The 23,432-nt window shown below is 35.9% G+C and overlaps 1 pseudogene; it reads right to left on the bottom strand.

The window, feature by feature from the left end:
- Nucleotides 1–16,744: 16,744 nt before the first annotated feature.
- LOC143545602 (RAP domain-containing protein, chloroplastic pseudogene) lies at nt 16,745–21,349 on the bottom strand (annotated as a pseudogene).
- Nucleotides 21,350–23,432: the final 2,083 nt, after the last annotated feature.

Below are 23,432 nucleotides of genomic sequence, written 5' to 3'. Positions count from 1 at the left end.
TATTTTTCACATGTTTCTGAAGCATTTTTGAGTCATGGAAGATTACAATGCTCATTGATTTCATTTTTTCCTTTGTTGATTCTTCAAGCGGTTTGAAGCCATAAGCGTCCCTCCACATCGATACAGTATCAGATGTGGCAGGAATGACTAGCTCCCAGACACCAAGAGCACATAAAGTCTAGAATTAAATACACGATAAAGTATTGTAAGTTATTTATTTACGGTGCACATGTTAAATCAATTTTTGCGGTTATAAAGTAAAATAATTAAACTATATGGGAACACACTTTTACGATTGAATCTAGAAGACGACGACACATTCCTTGACGCCTATGCTTAGTAGCAGTGCCAATATATGGTATTTCTGCAACTTTTTTCCCCTGAATCCTGTCATGATTAATGCACAAAAATAGAGCACGTGAGGGTATAATACAAACTAACGACACATGTTAATAGATTTGCGTGAATAAGCTTAATTAATGTTACCTTATGGTTGCTACGGAAATCATTTCTGTACCCTTTTCCAGTATAGCCGTAAAGAAACCTGAATAATCATGTCGCCTAAATTTTGACCTGCGAAATATATAAAGAGCCCATGATGATCAGTTGTTACTTTTAAACAGACTTGAGCTCACAACTTACTTGAAGACAAATGCTCCTATAATCTAACACTGATTAAGGAATAAAGTTGTCATAAGAAAAAAAACTTACGATTTGTTGTATAATATATTCTTGATGATATTTGTTCGAGTTGCCTCGTCAACACTTTCAATATCTTCAATGCTTTAGCTAGATTATTATTGCATTTTTTCCTAGACGAGGTTGAACATCTTCCAAGATCATATCGCTTAACAAATGTACACGAGAAACCATCTTTAAGATCAATCTTGAGGCCGAAATTCCTTTGTAGTTTGTTGTAAACCTGTTAAGAAAAGAATATAAGAATCATATATTGTACTTTCTTAGTTTTTAGTTACTCCGTATTTCTTAATATAACATGATTCAAGCATAGATTTTACACATTCTATACAATAACAAGTCAAGATGTATACCTCATGGCATTCCCTTCCACAAAATGATAGTCCTCCCAAGTATACACTTGAAGCCTTTGTACAAGATTTGTGAACTGTACATAGCACCAAAAATAGTTAGAAGACTTCATCAGTTATAGTACGTTTAAAATTATATGAAAGTTATCAAATTCTGGTTACATACATTTTTGCTCACAGAGCGAACATTTCACCATTTCCGAATTCAATGCACGACGATGTTGAAAGGCGCCACAGAATTTACACAAACAGTATACGCAGTGCCATTCCCCCAAAGGCAAGTCCTGCACAGTGAAAATAAGCTCGTTAAATATTGTTCAACATAACATAACACCCGATAATGTAAGTTCACAAAACAAGTTACGTAAGTCTAAAATCTAAGAGTGTTCTTACTTGAATTTCAAGGCAGGTTTTATGAAAAGCCGAAGGGCAACTATCGCATAATACTAAATCACCATCGACTCCGCAAAGGTTGCATACATCATCATTAAATCCCACCCCAACTGCAAGATTTTGTAATGTTGAACTCGCTTCTTGTATTTTCTGGGGTGCGTTATTTGTTTTAAGGCGTTTGTGTTTCACTGCTGGCTCCAGATGATAATCATCTAACTTCGGAGGCCTTACACAACGCTTTGGGCGTGTATTGACTTCTTCATTTTCATTCCCCGAATTTATCAACACATTCTTTGAAGAAGTTCTATCTTTGGCCGGACTCTCGCCTGGGATTATCAGTGGTGTGTCACTTTGTGTCTTTATATTTGGGAGACGTCTGTGTTTCACGACAGGCTCAAAATAATAATAATCCGGCTTTGCAGGTTTTAACGACGTTTAGGTTGACGTTTATTAATGACTTCAACATTTGCTTGGGTGGAGTTTATCAACATACCACTTCTCAGTTTCATGGTGATAAACCTACAAAACATTGGAATATAATGTAATTAGGAAAAGAAGAAACTCAAGGAAAGGCTGCAATACTGACATCATTATGCATATTATATTTTTCTAGCAAACAATATATCAATGTGAGAATAAGATCATCTATCGTAAACACATTATTATTATTAGTTTTATTCTTACATAAATTAACAGTGCAAAATTAAATATTTCACCCCTAGACAATCAGATAAACTCCAACAAAAGATATTTAAACAAATTAACATGAATTTAAAAACAATCAAACAGTAGATCTGATTGATATATATATATATATATATAATCATTGCTTGAATGAATATTTATAATAAAAAAAAGCAATTTCATTTTTTTAGTCAAATGATCATATGTTTAACCTATATATCAAACTCCAATGCTTTGAAATCACGAGAAATTAAACACAACTGCTATGTTGGGTTCGTAGGCCTTGTTGGCCCGGTTTATTATATGAAGTCAAAAGAGGAGACGGGTGTGGGCGGTCGGGCCCAAGCCCGGCCCGGTTTAGATTTCTTGCATAATAATTTACTAACCCTAGTTCAGTCTCTATATAAACAACATTATGTACTTGTAATATTTGTCACTCAATAAAGATATACCTAGTTGCCACCCGTGGACGTAGGTCAGTTTAGACCGAACCACGTTAAATCCTCGTGTTCGTTTACTGCTTTCGTGTCGTGTTCAGTTTCGTGTGTGCGTTTAATCCTAACAAGTGGTATCTAGAGCTTAGGTTCAGATCACGCGAAGAACACGTTGAACCAGCCGAGTCGCCGCCAAACCTCCCGCCGCCGCCACCCTACTTCGCTAGGGTTCCGCCGCCGCTACGGTTCTCCGATTGTCGTTAGGGTTTACGCCGCCGCTGTTTCGCCGCCACTAAACCCAGCCCGACGATCGCGACTAGGGTTCAGTCCACCGCCATACACCACCGTAAGCCAACGCTTGTTGTTTTTTGAGTTGCAGAAGATAGGGTTGATCTAGGGTTTCGTTTTTTGGCAGCCGCCAAATTAACCCAGCGGTCACCGGGTTCGTCTTGTTGGTCATCAGTTCGATTAGGGTTTGCCGGCAGTAGCGCCGCCACCCTATTACCGATTTGTTCGATCGTCATTCAAGAAGCATCAACCGCTAAAAGTCGTGTCGAGCAGTCTAGCCGACAGAACTGAGTAACCAGCTACCGTTACGGGTTTGTGGTCGAAGTATAAGTGTGGTAGCCGAGCAGTGAAGCCGGCCTGATTACCTATTATCGCTGATCAGCCTAACCGAACCAAGAACAAGTTGAATCAGGATTCTATTTTTCATTGAAGAATCGTTGTCAAGTCAGAAGAAGCGTTAAAGAAACGGAGAACCAGTGCCAACCGCGTTTGTCAGGTTTATCGTTTCAGTTTAAAGTTTCGGTTTCTGATTTTCAGTTTGATATTCCGCTGCGTATAAATAGGTTGATTTTTTAACAGAGTTTAGTAGAACAATCGTTAAGTTCAGGCTCGTGTTGCTGTGTCTGTCTCTGTTTTTATCCAGTTTTTCGTTTTAGTCATTGTTATGGCAGAAGACGGAAAGGTTTCGATACAGAAGTTTGACGGACAGAAGTTTGGTTGGTGGAAGATGCAGATTGAGGCACTACTTTGTCAGAAAGACTTGGATGTAGTGTTTGAGGATGAAAAACCAGAAAAGTTGTCAGAAGCAGATTGGAAGAAGTTAGACAAGAAAGCTAGGGCTTGTATTACATTGTCGTTGTCGGAAGATGTGGCGTTTAACGTCATGAAAGAAACCACAGCCCGTGGTATGATGGACGCACTATCCAACATGTATGAGAAGCCTTCGGCAGCGAATAAGGTCTATCTTATCAGAGAGCTAGTGACAACTCGAATGAAAGAGGGTGGGTCAGTTACAACTCATATCAATAATCTTAATTCGATCTTGTCCCGCTTAGTGTCAGTTGACATTAAGTTTGATGATGAAGTTCAAGGCCTCTTGTTATTATCCTCTTTGCCCGACAGTTGGTCGCAAACAGTGACTGCAGTTTGTAGTTCGTCTACAAATATTACTTTCGATGGGATTCGAGATCTGATTCTGGGAGAAGATTCAAGACGCAGAAGTTCAGGTGAATCATCAGGCAATATGCTAGTCACAGAAGGTAGAGGTAGGGGAAAACAGCGAGGCAGTGGGAGCAGGAAGAGGAGTCAGTCTAAGACTCGTAAGGATATTGAATGTTGGGGTTGTAAAGAGAAAGGACACTTCAGGAATCAGTGTCCGAATGGTAAGAAAGAGGTGAACGTTACAGAAGACGACACAGATGACGGGGTCAGTAGTGATGAGGCTTTGGTTTGTAGTGTTGAGAGTAGCGTTGATGCTTGGGTGATGGATTCTGGTGCATCGTTTCATGCCACTCACTGTAGTGAAACGATGAAGAATCTTAAAATTGGGGATTTTGGAAATGTTCGACTAGCAAATGATGATATTTTAGAGGTTACGGGTATGGGAGACGTTGATTTGATAACTTCAGCCGGTACTTCTTGGACTTTGAAAGACGTGAGGGTTATTCCAAGTTTGAAGAAACGTTTGATTTCAGTTGGGCAGTTGGATGACCAAGGGCACGATGTTAAGTTCGGGAATGGGCAGTGGAAAGTAGTCAAAGGGAATCTCGTTGTTGCTCGTGGAAAGAAAATGGGTTCATTGTATATGGTCGGCATGTCACCGAAAGGAGTGGATCCAGTTTTGGTGAAAGACAAAGTCCGGTTCACAGAATCTCGTGGGCAGAAGAAGGTTCGTTTTGCAAGTAACAAACCCAAAGCCAAAGTGAAGATTCAAGATGAACGAGCTAGGAAGGTTAAATCAGTTGGGGGACATCGTGACAGTGGGAGCACAGGTCGTGTTTCAGTTACAGTTCCAGGTCGACAGTGGATTAAGAAAACCAGTATTCCAGCTGTAAAAGTCTCTCCAATGAATTACTTGCTGAATATGGAGATTGTTTGTTCTCAGGTTATCTCAGGATCCGGTAGTTCGTTACAGTGGGAGCCGGTAGGGACAGAGAACGGGTCAGGGGCAGTTTCAGCCGTGACTGACGTGTTGGAGCTCCGGGGAGTTTCAACGGGCCTTCAGGTTAATTGATGAGAAGGAGGTGGCAACTAGAAGAAGTTTAATGTTCAGATTACAGAAGTACAATCAGGAGTGCAGACGAGAGTACTCAAGGCCTCCGAGTGGGAGATTGTTGGGTTCGTAGGCCTTGTTGGCCCGGTTTATTATATGAAGTCAAAAGAGGAGACGGGTGTGGGCGGTCGGGCCCAAGCCCGGCCCGGTTTAGATTTCTTGCATAATAATTTACTAACCCTAGTTCAGTCTCTATATAAACAACATTATGTACTTGTAATATTTGTCACTCAATAAAAATATACCTAGTTGCCACCCGTGGACGTAGGTCAGTTTAGACCGAACCACGTTAAATCCTCGTGTTCGTTTACTGCTTTCGTGTCGTGTTCAGTTTCATGTGTGCGTTTAATCCTAACATGCTAGACATAATGACATGAATCAACAAGCAAACAGTAGAATTAATTGATATTTATCAGTGCTTCAATGAAAAGTATAATAAGAAAAGAAAAGAAAAAAAAACCTAATTCATTTTTGTTTACATAAAATGATAAAAGCATCAATAACATTTCCAGACAGAAAATAACGAAATTCAGCTAATATTTGATGCTAAATTAACCACTTCAAAGTTGTAAGCATCAAACCACATCTGGATTAACACTCAGTACACACACCCAAACAACAAAATTGAAATCATCCAAAATAAAACAATACATTTTTATCAATAAAGAGTGTAAATTAAAGCTTGAACACAGAAATTTAGATCAGAAAAAGAACAAAAAAAAAATATCCCTAACATAAAAGAACAATGATGACAACCTAAAATTAGTTCAGAGAGAAATTGAAGATGATGAGTTGATGGAGTTTAGAGAGACAAAAGGGTTAAGAGAGAGACAGAGATGAGGTCAGCTGGGAGTTTGTTGTGAAATTTGGCTTTAAGCATAGAATTTATAGATGTAATTATTTCACAACTGAAAACACCTTGAACAAATGTTTGCGGAATTTAATGATTTTTAAGGTTTTCAAGCATAGAATTTATAGATGTAATTATTTCACAACTGAAAACACCTTGAACAAATGTTTGCGGAATTTAATGATTTTTAAGGTTTTCAATATTATTCACATGGTTTTCTTGTCCTAAGACAAAAAGATTTACATCAGATATACTCTCATACAATTGTTTTGACTTATTTTGATTTTTATTTTAAATTGAATTTAACTTAGACCATGTGTAGTCATAAAGCCCCACCCTCAGGCATTATGCGACATGTGACGTCCAGTCAGAGTATGGTTTTATACAAAAATAGAGTGTAGTCATAAAGACTCCATAAAGCCATAAGTGTAGTCATAAAGCTCCCATAAAGCCATAACTTTATTATTTTTTTATCTTCCATGCGCGTTATGTACAAAACGCCCAAAAAAAAGCCATAATGCCCCCCGGGGGGGGGGTGCCCCCGACGTTTTAGCCCATAACGCCTCTATAAGGCCTGCAGTACGCTTGGTCTCATACACTCTCATACAATTGTTGTTTAAATATATACACTCATACAAATGTTTGACTACATTAAGTGCTGTAATTTGAATTTAATTAATGATAATAATTATATAATCACGAATTAAGTAATTAAACATATAAATACTTTTATTTTGTTGATTTTAATAATCCACAATTCTTTCATGTTTGCTTAATACACAGCTATATAAAAATTTGTTTTAAGAATAATTAAGCTTGGTGTAAAATTTAATATTAATTAATGCAAAAGAAAATACACTATATAGTTTAAAAAGAAGTATATAAATAGTACTTAAAATAACATTAAAACAAACTTAAAATAGCATTAAATTAAACAAACTTTTGTTGAGTACAAATAATAATTTTCAAAATAATGTCACCATGACACTTATAAAGGCAAAATGAACTAAATTATGGTCATGATATGATATATTTTTTATATAAAGTTTGAACTTCTAATTTTTTACCGGCTAATGCAAGTCTACATATTAAATAAATACTTGACCTCCTAACAAAATTATCACCTTATCAAAGTAGGATTAATGGCAAAAACCATTCTTCAATATTTGTTATGTTTTGAAACAATATTGTATTTTCTTATTAACAATTATATTATAACTATTATAAATCATAACTTTAACAACTTTACTAAAATGCAAGTATTTAAATTAACATTAATTGCATACATTAAATTTCTATTATTTGATGACTGAGTTTGAAAAAAAAAAACCTCCTAAGTCTACTTGTTTAGTTTAAGATAATAATTGAATCTACTCTGATATAATTCCATATCTCATAATTAAATGTTTTTTTTTGTCAGGCTAAACGTAACTCTCTTTTTTACTTGTCATATCCCCTCTCCTAGATATTTAATTTTTTTAACAAATTTATTTGATATATTACTCCGCCTAATATTTTTTAATTTTATAGTACAAAATTTGTGCAATTTATTACGTAGATACACTATTGTTTTTATATATTAACAAACATTAAGAAATTTGTTTCTCCAAAAGTTATTAAAAAAACACTCTCTAACCAATGAAAATAATTATAGAAAAAAATGTATTTTATATTATAAAAATGTTTATTTAAGAAAAAAATGGTTTTTGTCATTTAAAAAAATTACTTTAACAATATAAAAATAGTAAAAAATATTCTTAATTCTTAAAAAATGTGTTTGAAGATAATAATAATAATAATAATAATAATAAAAGATAAAAAAATGACAAAAAAAAATCAAAAAAGGTTTGAATTATATAAATGTGAAAATTGATTGAGAGGGTGTGCTTAGTAAAAATGGGACGGGTGGTACGTTTGGCAACACTTTTTTTTTCTTTTGACTTACGTGTTTTCTTAACAGTGAAATCATTAAAACCACAACATGAACATGATCGTAGCAGAGTGAAGTCGAGCAATCTATTTCTAACGAATAGCCAAAAAATACAATCAAACAAGATCGTTTACCAAATAAGTTAAACGCGCGAGCACCACCTAGCTATCCGAATTTTCATATTGGAACCTAGATTTATTTTTTACCCATTCTTTCTTTATAACTTAATCATACTATTTTGAAACTCGAAGGTCCTTGTTAAAACCCAGCTGCATGTCCTCATTATAACTCAGCTTTGTGTGCTTAAAAGTAATCATCAACAACCCAGTTTCTGGCCATTCAACCATTGACCCTCTTTTCGATTTCGATTTCGATTTCGATTCTAAACTACTTTTTTGGCAGCGTCAAGATCGAAAATTGCGAGAAAGGATTCACGTACAACAAACCTCCCCATCCAGAAGTTGGCATTCTGCCCGTTACCATGCAGAAAATCCTCCACACCCTTGTATCTTTCCAAACCACGACTTCTTCAAAGGCACCGATTTAAACAATCCTGATCGAGCTTCCATGTATCAAAGATATCGTGTTGGAACGCTTTATACTGCCACCACCATTTTCACGTACTAGTAATGTTATATCTTATCGTCTATAAACTGTTTAAATTAAATTAAATCAAACCACCACCGCCGCCTCAAACCACCCTTCAATTCCGGCAGTCCGTTGCAGCTTCCACCGGTCACGAGCACCTTCCGTCGTGTTGCTGCACGCCTGCACCACCGCCGTCAACCGTCAACCCAGCTTCACCCTCCCTCTCTCACGATTTCAGCACCACAGCTAGATCAGCTTCTACATCAACACACGATCAAGGTTTTCGGTCTGCCCACCAGGTGTTCGATAAAATGTCTCAATGAGTTAATCGGTTTTTTTGGGTTTACGGAGGGGAGAGCAACTGTGGGTTGCTCTCCTTTCGCCTCTTAGTTCGGGTTTTTACTTTCAAACTCAGCTCGAGTTTGTTTGTTGGCCTTTCGTCTTGTGGGGTTATGACTAGGGCTCGGATTGTCAACGGAGCCCCATCGGGGGAGGTGGGCACGTGCTATTGGCCGTGCCCGTTTAGAGGATTCCATTGCTGCCCGGATGGATTGGTTGGGTCCAAGGGGATCCAAAGGTTAGGTGCACATATAAAGCGGTTACACCTATATTCGGATGACAAAAAATGTACTATGCGGGATGCGGTATCCGGGGATTGTGAGCTTTTTGTTGCGTTGGCAGATGCTCTAAAGGTTACCAAACTATGGTTGTGCGGTGAGTGCATGTCTTTACAGGCCCTCAATCGGCATTGTCACCATGTAGACAAAGTTATCAAGTTCAAAGGTGATACGGGAGGGGTGGAAGACTCCATTGTCGGGATCCCTAAGCCACAACTTGCGATAGATGTAGCTCCTTTGGGTGGGATACTTTTGGACGCGACCCTCCTTGACCGTATTTTCGCACTTCCGGTAAAGACAGTTAAAAGCATCCCTTCTAGCTGTCGCATGGCATTTGCCCATGCCTTATCTGCTTCATTGTGCAAGGTGGTGTCTAGGCCAGAGTCCATTGAAGCGTGGGTTAAACTTTTGACATTACCCCGTTGCACATTACAAGTTGTCAAGCCTTCCAACCAACAGGAGCGTAGGTCGGGGAATAGGAAATCCTTACAATGCCATTATATTCGGCAGGCCCTAGCAAGTTGGGGTGATGGAAGCGGATGTTTTGATCTTATCCAATCGCTCTTTAACCAACCGATGGATATGGGCTCCAGAGACGATGAGGGCTCCTTCGGGGGTGATCATTCGAGAGAGGGCCTCAATGCTAAGCAATGTATTCGGAAAGTTGCCGATGGGCACTTCACGGCCGCAGTTAAAGTTTTGTGCTCTTCGGGTGTTGCTCCTTTTGGTGACGCTACTATGAAAGCGTTGCTTGATAAGCATCCCGGCTTGCCCCCGCCCGCCTTGCCTGATGTCTTACTCTCGGTGGCCCCTTTGGTTGTGGACGTTGAAAGTGTCCTAGGGTGTGTTAAATCGTTTCCTAAAGGGACTTCATGTGGTAGAGATGGGCTTAGGGCCCAACATATTTTGGATGCTCTATGTGGGGAAGGATCCGCGATTGCCGTGGGGTTGCTTAAGGTTATCACTGAGGTGGTTAACTTGTGGTTAGGGGGAGATGCCCTGTTTCTTTGGCGGAGTTTGTGGCCTCGGCCCCTCTAACGCCACTGCTTAAGCCCGACAATGGGGTTAGGCCTATTGCCGTTGGCGCGATTTGGAGAAGACTTGTATCCAAAGTGGCTATGAGGAGTGTTGGGAAAGAGATGGCAAAATACCTTGGTGATTTTCAATTCGGGGTGGGGGTCCCGAGTGGAGCGGAGGCGGTGCTTCATAGCGCGAATAGATTTCTTAATATGTTCCACTCGGACGGGTCGTTGGCTTTGCTTACAGTAGATTTTTCTAATGCCTTCAACCTGGTGGATAGGACCACTCTCCTGCAGGAAGTTCGTGCCAGATGCCCATCTATTTCCCTATGGGTTAATTTTCTTTACGGGCAACCTGCAAGGCTATATGTAGGGAATGATTGTATCCAATCAACTACTAGGGTTCAACAAGGCGATCCTTTAGGACCCCTTCTCTTTGCTTTAGCTTTACACCCTCTCATTCATCAAGTACGAGATGGTTGCAAGTTACTTTTCCATGCATGGTACTTAGATGATGGCACGATTATAGGAGACGCCATTGAAGTGGCTAAAGCCTTGGATATAATTAGATCTAAGGGGCCAAGTTTAGGGCTTGAGCTTAATATTAAAAAGACAGAAGTATACTGGCCGTCGTGCAATGGGGTAAAGGCAAAAGTAGGTTTATTTCCTATAGGGATTGGGAGACCGGAGTTAGGGGTAAAACTCCTTGGAGGTGCGGTTAGCCGGGATGCTGGGTTTATCAGTAGTTTGGCCATTACTAGAGCTTCAAGAGCCGTGGAACTAATGAGATGTCTTACTCGTCTGCGTGACCCTCAATGTGAGCTTCTCTTGCTTCGCTCATGTATGGGGGTGGCTAAATTGTTGTTTGGACTCCGAACATGTCAGCCTATGTTTGTTAAAGAAGCTGTCTCTGTTTTTGACAAAGGGCTTCGAGCGGCGATTGAGGATATTGTGGTATGTGGGGGCCGTTTTTTGGGGATTTTCAATGGAGACTAGCCTCTCTCTCTATCCATTTCGGTGGTTTAGGGTTATATTCAGCTGAGGATGTTTCCACCTATGCTTTCGTCGCCTCGAGAGCACAATCTTGGAAGTTACAGAACCACATTTTGCGTGATTGTGGTGGTGATGGGTTGGATTCCGATTTTGGGTGTGCGATGGATTATTTGCACAACTCTATTCCCGATTTTGATCTTGGCGGGTTCGCTAATAAGGACACCGCCCCCCCCCCCCCCCTAAAGCCCAAAATGCTTTGGCGAGTGCCCTTTATAGTAAAACCGTCCAAAGTTTGGGAGAAAAGTTTGGCATGTCCTCTCGTCAAAGAGCGGTATTAGAATGTCTTCATGCTCCTCATGCTCAAGACTTTTTGACTGTCACCCCAATCGAAGGGTTAGGCCAGCACATGTCAGCAGTGGAGTACCGAGCCATTCTTAAATATCGTTTAATGATCCCACTGTTCCCAGTTGATGAGCCATGCCCGGTCTGTCGTAAGGTTTGTTTAGATAATTTTGGTGAACACACGATTCATTGCAAAGAACTCCCTGGGTTCAAATATAGACATGATTTGGTCAGAGATGTCCTTTGTGATGTGTTAAAATGGGCGGGAATCTCGGCAAAAAAGAGTCTCCTGTGAATTTCTTCTCGGATCCACGTGAAGGAAGGTCTACTCTCCGACCAGCGGACATTCTTGTGTTTGGATGGACGGGGGGAAACATGCTTGTGTGGACCTTACTGGGGTGTCCCCTCTTGTCGGGCTTAGGGACACCGGGTTTTTTGCTAGGCATGCCGTGCTAAAGGCAGAAGCAGGAAAAATTGCTAAGCACGAGAAGGCGTATGTGGAGAATCAACACGCCTTCATTCCTTTTGCTTTTGACACATTTGGGTCTCTTGCCCCCGATGCTGTTGCGTTTCTAAAAAGAGTTCAGCGGGTCGTGCACAGTAACTCATCGACGCCGAAGAACGATAACTTTGTTTTCAGTAGGATCGGTTTTGCCATTCAAAAGGGGGTGGCGGCGCAGCTTGTTGCCCGCTTACCTGCCTCTTTATTGTAATTGGAACTATTTTTAATATAATTAATATTATATTTGTAATTATCATTATTTGAACTATGTAGCATTAGACTAATTGGGGGTTAAAGGAGATTAACAATGACGTCGTCTGTTACCATTTCTATCAATTTGTTGGTGCCAAAAACCGTTCAAACACAACTACTCTGGCAACCTCTCTATGTGCAAACGAATCAAATTCTTTTTACACGGAAACAAGAACATGAGAAAATAATTTTGTGTTCCTTGGGTTGGGGTGTTTTTGAAGTTAAAACATAAAATGAAAACAATAGAGAGCCAATTGTGTTTTATTCTCCTGAACTTAATAGAAAAGTGTTATATTTTGATCAATTGGTTTTACAAGGATATGTTGTTAGAATCGAAGGACATACATGCCACATAACTCCTAATAATTTCCTAATGAAGAAAGACAAGAGAAAGAAATGTCATGTTAAACAAAGAGCTAGGCACATGAAGATTATAAGCTGAGTTATCTGAATGAATATTGTCATAATTTAAGCATCCAACAAACTCATAAAATGAATGATGAGGGGACGAAATAGAAAGGAATAGAAACTAAATATGTGTTGTCTATTTTAGTGTAACGGGATTAACTTGTTGATCAAGTTAATTGTAATATGAATCGGAAATGTTGGCTGTAGGGTACACACTTATTTTGATAATATTATAATTTAACCCTATTGATATGTGGGGGAGAAGCCCCTAAGTAATGGGGATTCTAAGGGGCAACGCCCCTAGTTGCAGGGTCCAAGGGGCGACAATCCCTAGCAGGGTCTAAGGGGCAGAGCTCCTGGATGGGGTCAAGCTGACCTAGGATTTAACCGTATATGAACTTAAATTGGAGATTTTAACAAACCACGAGGGAAAATTACAACGAAAATGAAATTTTAATGATGTAAATAGAAAAATTTTAAACTTTTAGACTTAAATAACAATGAACAACCAACAATGACGAAAATCATACTTTACACCTAATAAACATAACTAAACAATACGTGAACATATTGTTTCGATTGAACCTATAAGGCGACGACACATCCACTAACGCCTATGCTTAGTACCGGTGCCAAAATCAGTCATTTTTGCGGATACATAAAAATACGTGAGAGGGTATGCTACCAAATAATGACTTGTGTAACAAATTTATTGAATAAGCTTAATTGAAGTTACCTTATGGATGCAACCGTAATAAATTTTTCATCCAATATAGCGGTAAAGAAGCCTGAATAATCAAGTCGCCTAAATTTTGACCTGCCATATATATAAAGAGACGATGATGATCAATAGTGATGGCTTTAAAAAATGGTAACAGTCTAACATATATCTACGATATTAGTGTGTGCATTGGATAAGGCTGTTCACGAACCAGGCCGAACCGAACGGATTGAATTTTAAGAAACGAGCGATAATTTTATGCTTGAACTTGGTTTGGTTTGAAATCGAGCGGCTTGGTTTCGTACTAAGTTTTAAATTTTAAATTTCTAAAAGTAAAAAAAATATAATAAATTCAAGACTTTCAACTCCAAAATGTCTAGACTTTCAACCTTAAAATGTCTAAAACTCAAAGTTAACAAGAAAACATATATAAAGCGGACAACTAAAGTTTAAAATTGAACTTTAAAGTCAATATAATAGAAGGAAAATTCAAAATTTTAAAACTTATTTTAATTTTACACACACACACATATATATATAATAAATAAAAAATAATTCAAGCAAAAACAAACCAAGCGAGGCTTTGCTCTTGCTTGGTTTGTTTTCAAACCGGATAAAAAACATGTTTTAAATGATATTTTCCGATTTGGTATATTTATTTGACTATTAATTGAAGTTTGGAATTTAAATTTGTGTTAAGAGTAATTCGTATTTTCCGGTTTTTATGTTTATTGTGATTATAAACTATTAAATGTTATTAACAAAAAATTAGGAAATTTTTTAGGTTTATTTCAGATTATTCGGATATTATCTGAATCCGATCCTAATTGAATTCGGATAGATTCAGATCGGATAGGAATATTCCTAATTCGGATCGGATTTCAGATAGAGTCCAAAAATTTTCAAATCCGAATAATCCGAACCGAATAAACTGAATAATTAGTTATCTAATCCGATGAACACCCATATATAATGATCACGTACATTGTATATATATAAAGAGACGATGATGATGATCAATAGCGATAACTTTAAAAAAAATGGTAACGGATACCGATGATAATAGTGTGTGCATTCCATAGTTTGTATGAGAAATTAAGATAAAATCGAATAAACTTGGTAAATATTTAAAAAGATGTTCAAGGTTTATATACATACCAAACTCTATAAACAATCAACATGTTATCAATAATTGTCATGTGTTCTTCAGTCCCCTGCATCATAAATCAAAACAATAAATTAAAAAGAATATAGATGATTAGATTATACAAAATATGATTAAGAATACTTACAACTGAATCCCAACGCTCAGCATCGTTAACGAAGCAATCCATATGATAAGAACTAAATGAGAATTAGGGTTTTATGGTGGAAGATGCGCCACTCTTGATGCATATGAGACTTAAGGTTATATGGTGGGAGATGCGCCGCTCTTGATGCATTTGATAATGGAGAAGTAGGGTTTATTTATAATAAAGCGGCGATGCTATATTTTTCATTTTAACCCCCCGATTTTACTTTATCTAGTCTGATATCTATCTATTAGTCATCGGTTTCATTTAGTATATGTTCATCTATCTAGTCTAATCTATTCATTAATAAAGCATTAGCATTTTATATTCCCGTCTACTCTCTTGTTATTTTTAAATGTTTATGTATATGGCAATGATATACTTCAAATTAGACATGTTTATTACCTAGTTATATATCTCTGTCACTTATTTGTTATTTTGAGTAAATTACACAAATATTCCTCTACTATATATTTAACTTTGTTTTATAAAGAAAACGTTATTGTGTCTTTTTACTTGCTATGGTGTCTCTTCATTTATCATTGTGTCTTTATGCACATCATTATGTATGTGTTTTAATAAAGTGATGGAATCTAAAAATTGTAATAGTGAAATAACACCGTTGTGCAATCATAATATGTATACATAATAATAAAATAACAACTTTAACAAATACATAAAACACAATTATTAATACATATTACATAATAACCTGAAACATAAAACATAACAGTAAATGCATATTACACAATGACGTGAAACTAAAAATCAATGGTAAATACATAATACACAATGACTTGAACATAATACAAAATGACTAAAACACAATGATGAGTATAAAAAATACAATGGCGAACAATAGACAAAATGATGAGTATAAAGACACAATGACGAATAAAAGACACAACGACATAGGTTTTGTTTAGAATTTTATCTTTAATATGAGTGCTGATTGAGAAAAACAAAATGACCATAACCTATAACACAATGTAGAAAACTCAATTAAAAAACACAAATACAACCAATAACACAATGTATAAAAATCCACTATTTTTTTTTAATTTTTTTACAACAATATGATACTTATATTAAAGATAAAAAAAATGTTTGTTTTTATGGTGATTTTTTTTTTAAATTGTCATATGAAAAAGTTATGAATGTTTTAAAATGATGAGGAAATTGATATGTATATTACATGTGGAAAGATAAAGTCAACCAATATTAAAATAGTATGATAGTACCCGTATTACACACGAGTTGATATTAGATATATAACAAAATGTAATAAACTACCATACAATATAATAATATATAACGATATATAAACATTCAAAATATAATAATATATAACGATATATAAACATTCAAAAACATCCCCAAAAAGAAGTACACCAAACCATTGTCCACATAATAACCTAATATAAACAAATAATTCATTGTCTTATCAAACACATTAAACCATTAGATATTAACATGACTTGAACAGGATGACCTTGAAAATTTCCGTCCAAAACAAAATCATGCACCTTAACCACCTGAAAAATATAAACAAACCAGGGAACGTTATTAAGTATTAAACCAAAAAGTTAATGTATATCATAATGAATGGGTGATATATAAAATATGTAGCTACTTATGTTGAGGTCAAAAGAAAATAAATCAATTTTATAACCTACGTTTATAACCAGAAACAAAAAAAAATCAATTTGATAATTACAAATCAAAGTATATTGAAAATATAATATTAGAGAGACATACATATTAAAAGTAATCACTAATACCAACTAATTAAAATTCTAATACCGTTAATACAATCTTCATGCTAACACAAACTAAATATAAACATAAAATGTATACTCTAAAAGAAAATATAAACATGTGGAAGTTAAGTTTACCAAAAATGACCTTACATCACAACCCACCAAAAACCGCAAAGTGTCATAACAACCTGACAAAACAAAAACAAACTATTATAAGTGTGTATTGTACTTTTTTAGAAGCCTATGTATATGAAGTAAACTACTAACATAAAAGAAAAAAGCAAAGTCAATAATAAAGTCAAAAATTATATTTCTCAAAAATATGACTAACATATTTCATCTAATTTACCTTAAACTTCTGGATCAGAACCAAAATAGCTTTGAAGATCATCAAAATCGGATTCATAATTTTGACAATCTAACAACCATTTAACCTTCTCAGCCACCTCATTCTCCAAATCCAAATGTGCTCTTGCTTTAAAAACGTTAGAAAGCTTCAAGAAATCTAAATCTCTTAAAAGAAAAATGTCATTGGATTGCAATATGGACTTAGGATTAACACTCTTTTGTTGCCCATTCACATATTTAATAACCACATTATTTTGCAAAGGATAATAAAGTCACTCCCTAACATTGACCAAAGGAAGTAGTTCTTGTTCATGTTGTAAAATCTCTTCATTTAGAACATTCAATAGTTCTCCCTCTTCGTCGTTAATAACTTGTTTGCGGTTTCCGAATCCTATTATTTGGTACTTGAACAGAATGTTAAAAGACAGAACCGATTCGATAGAAGGCTTATGGATTGTAGACAGATCGCTAAGAAGAAACTGATAATTATTGGTTTCGAATGAAAATTTCCAAGAAACAATTGTTGTCATTGTTGAAGATGATGGAAGAGATGAAAATTTCAAAGAAACTGATTATTGTAGAAGTTATGATTATTGTGTTTATCTTCCAAAGAGTCTTTTTTAATTATTAATAAAAATGACGGTTTATTCATTCAATAAAACTCATGATTAACCCTATATTTATTAAACTATTGATGAACCTTTAACATATTCTCCTATTTTTTTAATGTAGTAAATTGATAAGATATAAATGTATATAAGATATATTTCGGATATATATATATATAAACCAGTATAATATTAGCCTATAAATAAAAGTCTATAAAATTAAATTTCAAAAACATAAAAGATATACTACAAAAAACATAAACAACTAAAAATAATTGAACATACAAACATGTACCTATAATTAGACTAAATAAAATTATACAATCCCTTTATTAAAAAACCTTAAACATATTTAAAAAGGTACAAACGTAAACAAAAAAGTATTGTCAAAAAATTCATAGAAGGTTTCCAAATATTTCCTTATACACAACATTTTTTGTTTCACTAATCAATTTGGATTCCTTATCTAATAAAACAATCTTAATACCTTCGCGAGTCTTCACTCTAGACAAAGCAACATAAAGCTGGCCATGTGTAAAAACCGGGTCTTTTAAATATAATCCAACGCGCGCTAAAGATTGTCCTTGACTTTTATTTATAGTCATTGCAAAACAAACCGATATAGGAAACTGTCTCCTCTTTAACTTGAATGGAAGCTTCTTATCAGACGGTGTAAGACTTATTCTGCTAATTAAAGTGCGAAATCCAATATTAGTACCAGAAACAACCTTAGCTTCAATGACGCGTTTACCCAAACTAACAACTTGTAGTCGAGTTCCATTGCACAGCCCTTTTTTCTGATTAATATTCCGTAGTAACATAATTGGAACTCCAGCCTTAAGTAACAAACGATGGTTTGGCATTCCGGACATCTTTATACCATTAACAAAATCAGGAGAGTACAACGTGGGATCAAAAACCTCAGATACACTTTCAACCTCGTCGATGCTATCTGAACTTAAATACTCCATTTCTTGACCAGGAAAATACGCTAACATACGATCATTAATCTCTTGAACCACATCATTTAAGGGAGCAAGCAACGCCCGTTCTTGGAAAGTATGAATAATAACGGAAGCCCGTTTTGACAATTCTTGAAACAGGTCCGGGGCAGCATGATGCATAGATGCAAACGCGCCAGCAATATTAGCAACATTTTGTGAGTTGAACTGGTCAACCTTGGTCAACGCCACCTCTGCCACCCGATCCATCTCGGACACATAAAGAAGCTCACCCCCGATCTTGGACAAGGCCCACGCGATATTCGACACGCCTTGAGCAGAACATTCCGGAAGAACCATCATGGCCATGCCTATAATCATGCACATCTCTCGTCTCCGTGCAAACGCAAGCCGGTGAGTTCAGGTCATTGACACTTTCTCCATATTCTTAGCGATACGATGGACCGCGGTGGTGAGATTTAATGGAGATAGAGGTGAGGGACTCAAACCTTTCCCGACCGCCATTATCATCTCTGATGTCACCTCCAATACTTGCTCTGCAGTCTGTGCTTCCACTATTTCTCTGTTCAAGTTGACCTCTTTCATTCGGTCGGTTGCTCCACTAACCGAGAACTGAGATAGCTTCTCAACAAACGCTTCCCTGGCTTTCTCCTTCTTTTCTAGAAACACCCCACCCGCCAGATTACTCATACGTGCTTTAAGTTCATCTACATCGTCCATAAAGTTTTCAATATTAAGTTCAACTTCTTCAGCATCAGATTCAAAATCCAAATCTTTGGTGGCGGAAACCGATTTCTTCTTCTTTTTCTTGGTTTTACGTTTCATAAGTTGTTCCATCGCACTGGTCAACCCTCGGGTTTGAATAGACCCGAGTGCAGACTTCCTAGCTCTTACACACCAATCCGTAGAGTCGGTTTCTTGAAGCAATTCGGATCTTTCTTTTTGTTTTTTCTTGTTTAGAGGATTAGGGTCAATCTCTCCTAGAAATTCCCCTTTCCAATCCAAATTAGATTCATCAACCACTTTTATAACCCGAAAATCTTTATTCATGTGAACACCAACATAATAACAAGTCTTTCTTGGAAGATGGTATGGCCTTTGATTGAACTGTATGGTTCTAACCGAGTTCAAGCATAGAGGCCCTGGCCCTGAATTGGTGAACTTAATATAGGCATTTTCACAAACACCTTATGTGCATCTTAAAAAACACCAGTTTGAAGCTGATTTGGGTTGTCAAAACCACAAAGTATTTGAGGGTTTTATAAATGGGTATCGTTTTTAGTTTGATTTCATTCAAATACTGATGGATGATATATATATATATATATATATATATATATATAGGAAACAAGGATCAAATTAGAGAGTTAAATTGAAACAGGAGACCAACCGTGAGAGAGCAGGGCGGCGAGAGAAACTTAAGATAACGTTGTGTGCTTCAGGTAAAACTTATCACTATTGGTAGTCAGTCCTCGACTCCCTCAAACTACACGTTTTAGCAATAAACTTCAAACATTTCTTTAAGATTAGTTAAAATAGTTATGGGCTTTTAAGTTAAAAGATTTTCTGTTCGGTTTAAATAATTAAAAATTTAAATTGATTTAGTTTGAGTTTTCAAGAAAGTACTTTTTATATACTTGAATTAGTTGAGTAATTAGGTTTTGACATTAAAATACTATATAATTTAAATACATTAAAATTAGGGTGACCGTCCACCACCCTACCCTCTAATCAAAGTCGAGCATGCTACGAGAATGACGAAATTGGAAGAACAATTATTAAATATTGTGGAAGAGTTGAAGATTGGGAAAACTAATACAAACTTTCAGATTTTACATACAGTTTCAAATTTTCTCAACAGTTATGTTTAGAATACATATGCTAGCTTAGTATTAAATTATTTTATTTAGCGCGGGGGGGGGGGGGGGGGGAAGGATGAGAAAGAATTTTAACCACAGAATAAAACCTGTAAAAAATAATGAAAATTAATTTAAAAAAATCATAACTCAAAATTTAATAAAAAAATGAAAAGTAAATTTTCAAAAATGTTTACACCGTCTTCCTCGTTCTAAAAAAATTAAAAAAGACAAAATGTTGAGGAAAAAAACAACATTGTGTTTTTCTATTTATTATTGTGTTTTGTGTTTATTTTCGTCATTGATTATGTCTTTTTTCCTTGATATTTTGTCTTTTTTTTCTTATGTTGTGTTATATTACTCAACATTGTATTATATTTTGTTCGTTATTGTGTTAAATTTTGTGACATATTGTGTCTTTTTTTATTTATTATTGTGTTGTTTATTCATTTTCGGCATTGTCTTTTCGTCGGTTTTTTTTGGAACCAGAATGCCGAGGAAACATTTTGGTTTTTTAATTTTTCGTTTTTTATTTTATTTCGAGTTATGATTTTTTTATTAATTTTTTGTTAAGTAGTCTTTTTGTGTGGCCACAAATTCTTCTCACACTTGTCATTTTTGTTTCCTTGTATATTTTAGTAGTTATGTTTAGAACTCATATGCAAGCTTAAAAGCGTGAATGTTCAGGCATTTAGGAGGGTTTTGGACTTTCTTATTTTGTCCTGCTTATGTCTTATGAAAAAGTGAATTTATAAAGTTGTAACTTATCCAACTTCTCCACTTACATTATACAAACTTCTAAATATCATTTAACTTTATAAAAAGTTAAAAGGTTATAAGAAGGCCAAAATAAGGAATCATAAACACCCCCTTAGAGTAATAGAGTGCAATAATGATACAAAACTAATTCACATAGTTTTTCAGTCTTATATCTTGGGGGTATCATGGAACTAAATGTTTATTTGGATAAGTAACATGACCGTTGCTAAGAATTCAGTTGCCTTATGTGACTAGAAAAAATGAGCTCCTAAAATCTAAGCTGATATATAAACAAATTTCAAATTATTACCTAATTCCAATCGTGTTGTTAAGTCCAACATCATTAAAGGTCCCGATGTTGTTGGACGCGTGAAACCTGACTAAAACTTGGACCGTATAATACCATGAAGTCTCTTTAACATGTTACCTAACACTATCTACATGACCCATCATTCCTAAGATTGGATGCCCAATTCCTTGTCGTTGCCCAAACCGGCTCATAACTCGAGGCGAGTTTCAAACCAACCAAGCCGATTTGTATATTTTCCACATCAACTAACTAGTTTCTACGTTTTGACCAAACCGGATGAGTTACAACCCGAACGATAACATTTTTTATGAATCATTGTAAATATAGCCCAGCCCAGCCCAGCCCAGCCCAACAACATTACTACTTGATGTGGAGGGAGGCTTCATGAATCCAGACAACCCTTCCTAAATTCAAAACCCTCATTTCCATCTTCAATCAATGGCCGGAGGTGGATTCCGTGAAGAAATACGGCTTAGTCGTCCATCACCTGACTCTACGTCGCCATTCAAAACAACCTCGACGTCGAAGCCGCCTTGGAGAAACTCCGGTTCAAACAACTCGATTACGTCTTCGATAAGATCGGTCCGAAGGAAGAACCGGACGGCGGAGCTGGCGGTGCTTTGTAATAAGGCTTTGTTTCCTTCCGGTTACGATCGCTCTTACGCCTCCGATTGCTAGGTTTTTAGCCAGGAGAAGGATTATTAGTAATAGTATGTGATGATGAATTTTATTTAGGGCAAATGATTTAGGGCTTTTTTATTATCAACTTATTATATATATCAACTAGTTATTGGTATAACTTAATATAGTTGATTATTATTAATATTAAGTAATTCTACATTTCCTAAGCAGCTTGTTTTGTTGAATGATAAATTCATCTAGTGTTTTAAGAATTGGGATTGCTAATGTAAGCATGATTATGCTTATTATACACCAAGAATAACGAGTTTGAACTGAGCGATATCAACTGGTTATTGTAATGTAAACAACTCGTTTCACCTACAAATAAGTTGACAAGCATGATCCCTCATTTTCATTCTAACATTCAGGACCGCTTGTTTTTAAAAAAAGCACAATACGCAGATAAGTTGTTAAAACGCATACGTATTTCTTCTTTACTCTTTTGTTCTTCACAAAATCGAGGTTGCAAATATTTTTGTTTTAACCTTAGATGTGATTGACTGATATCTTGGAATTTTATTTACTTTTCGGGCCTTATCGGAAAATGCTAAGCACCGTAACGCATTTGTGGGTCAGCTCTTTGCTTATACAACAATTTTTGTTCCTCGAGTGTTTGAAATTTTTGAGGATATTTGGTTATGAGTTTGGTTTGTGAATTAAAATAGTTTTTGTATTTCCTGGACCATATTTGTTTACTCTTGAGGTCTGGCCGTGTTATTTTCTTCAAGTTGTTGATCTTTGTATGCTTACATGTATAACTATATAGCATATTTGAGGGTTTTTTTTTTGTTAAAACCAATTTAAAGATTAGGCTTTTAACACAAAAAAAATATTTGATCTTTAACATATGTTTGTTTTTAATCTTCATATCTAATTTCTTGTGATTTTTAAAACGGCTAACTCAAACTCTCAACATAGAGCATTGTAGAGACATCTTTACATCACTTTTGGTACCACTAATTAATTGATGTGCGGAAGTATTCGCCAATTAATTGCTTTCAATTGAAACCCTAGAATGAACCTACTGGTGAAGAATTGAAGGTTGAAGAAGAAGAATTGAGTTCATTTCGGTTGTGGTTCTACAAGGCATCGATGGTGGTTGGTTTCATGGTTTATGTAGGTGGTGTCCATATATTGCATGTTTGATCATAGCTATGACAAATTGCTTGGGCGGATTATTCGTGAATGGGATGCATGTTACATTATTATTTTGAAATACCGATTGTATCCTTGTATTTAAAGTTAAAAAAACTTGATTACATGTGGTAGTGTGCATAGTGCGGTTCATTGCAGTTTGAATTAAACCAAAACTTCGGTTTATAGATTTTTGAAACCTTTTGGTTTCAGTTTTTTCGGCTTCTGATTTTGTTTTGGTATTAGTCTGGTTTCGGCTTTTTCATTTTTTGCTATTTGAGTTTGAAATCTTTAGCTTTAGGCCAAAAAAAATGAATTCAGGTATTAATAATTATGTTAATTATTTAATAATTAAATTTTCAGGTGAAGTAGAGTAGACT

Source organism: Bidens hawaiensis, unplaced genomic scaffold (assembly GCF_021521415.1).
Source record: "Bidens hawaiensis isolate Kalapana, Puna unplaced genomic scaffold, B.hawaiensis_p1.1 tig00013985_1, whole genome shotgun sequence".
In the NCBI taxonomy this organism is placed as follows: Eukaryota; Viridiplantae; Streptophyta; class Magnoliopsida; order Asterales; family Asteraceae; genus Bidens; species Bidens hawaiensis.
The sequence above is the reverse complement of the archived record's forward strand: the minus strand, read 5'-3'. Positions and strand labels throughout refer to the sequence as shown.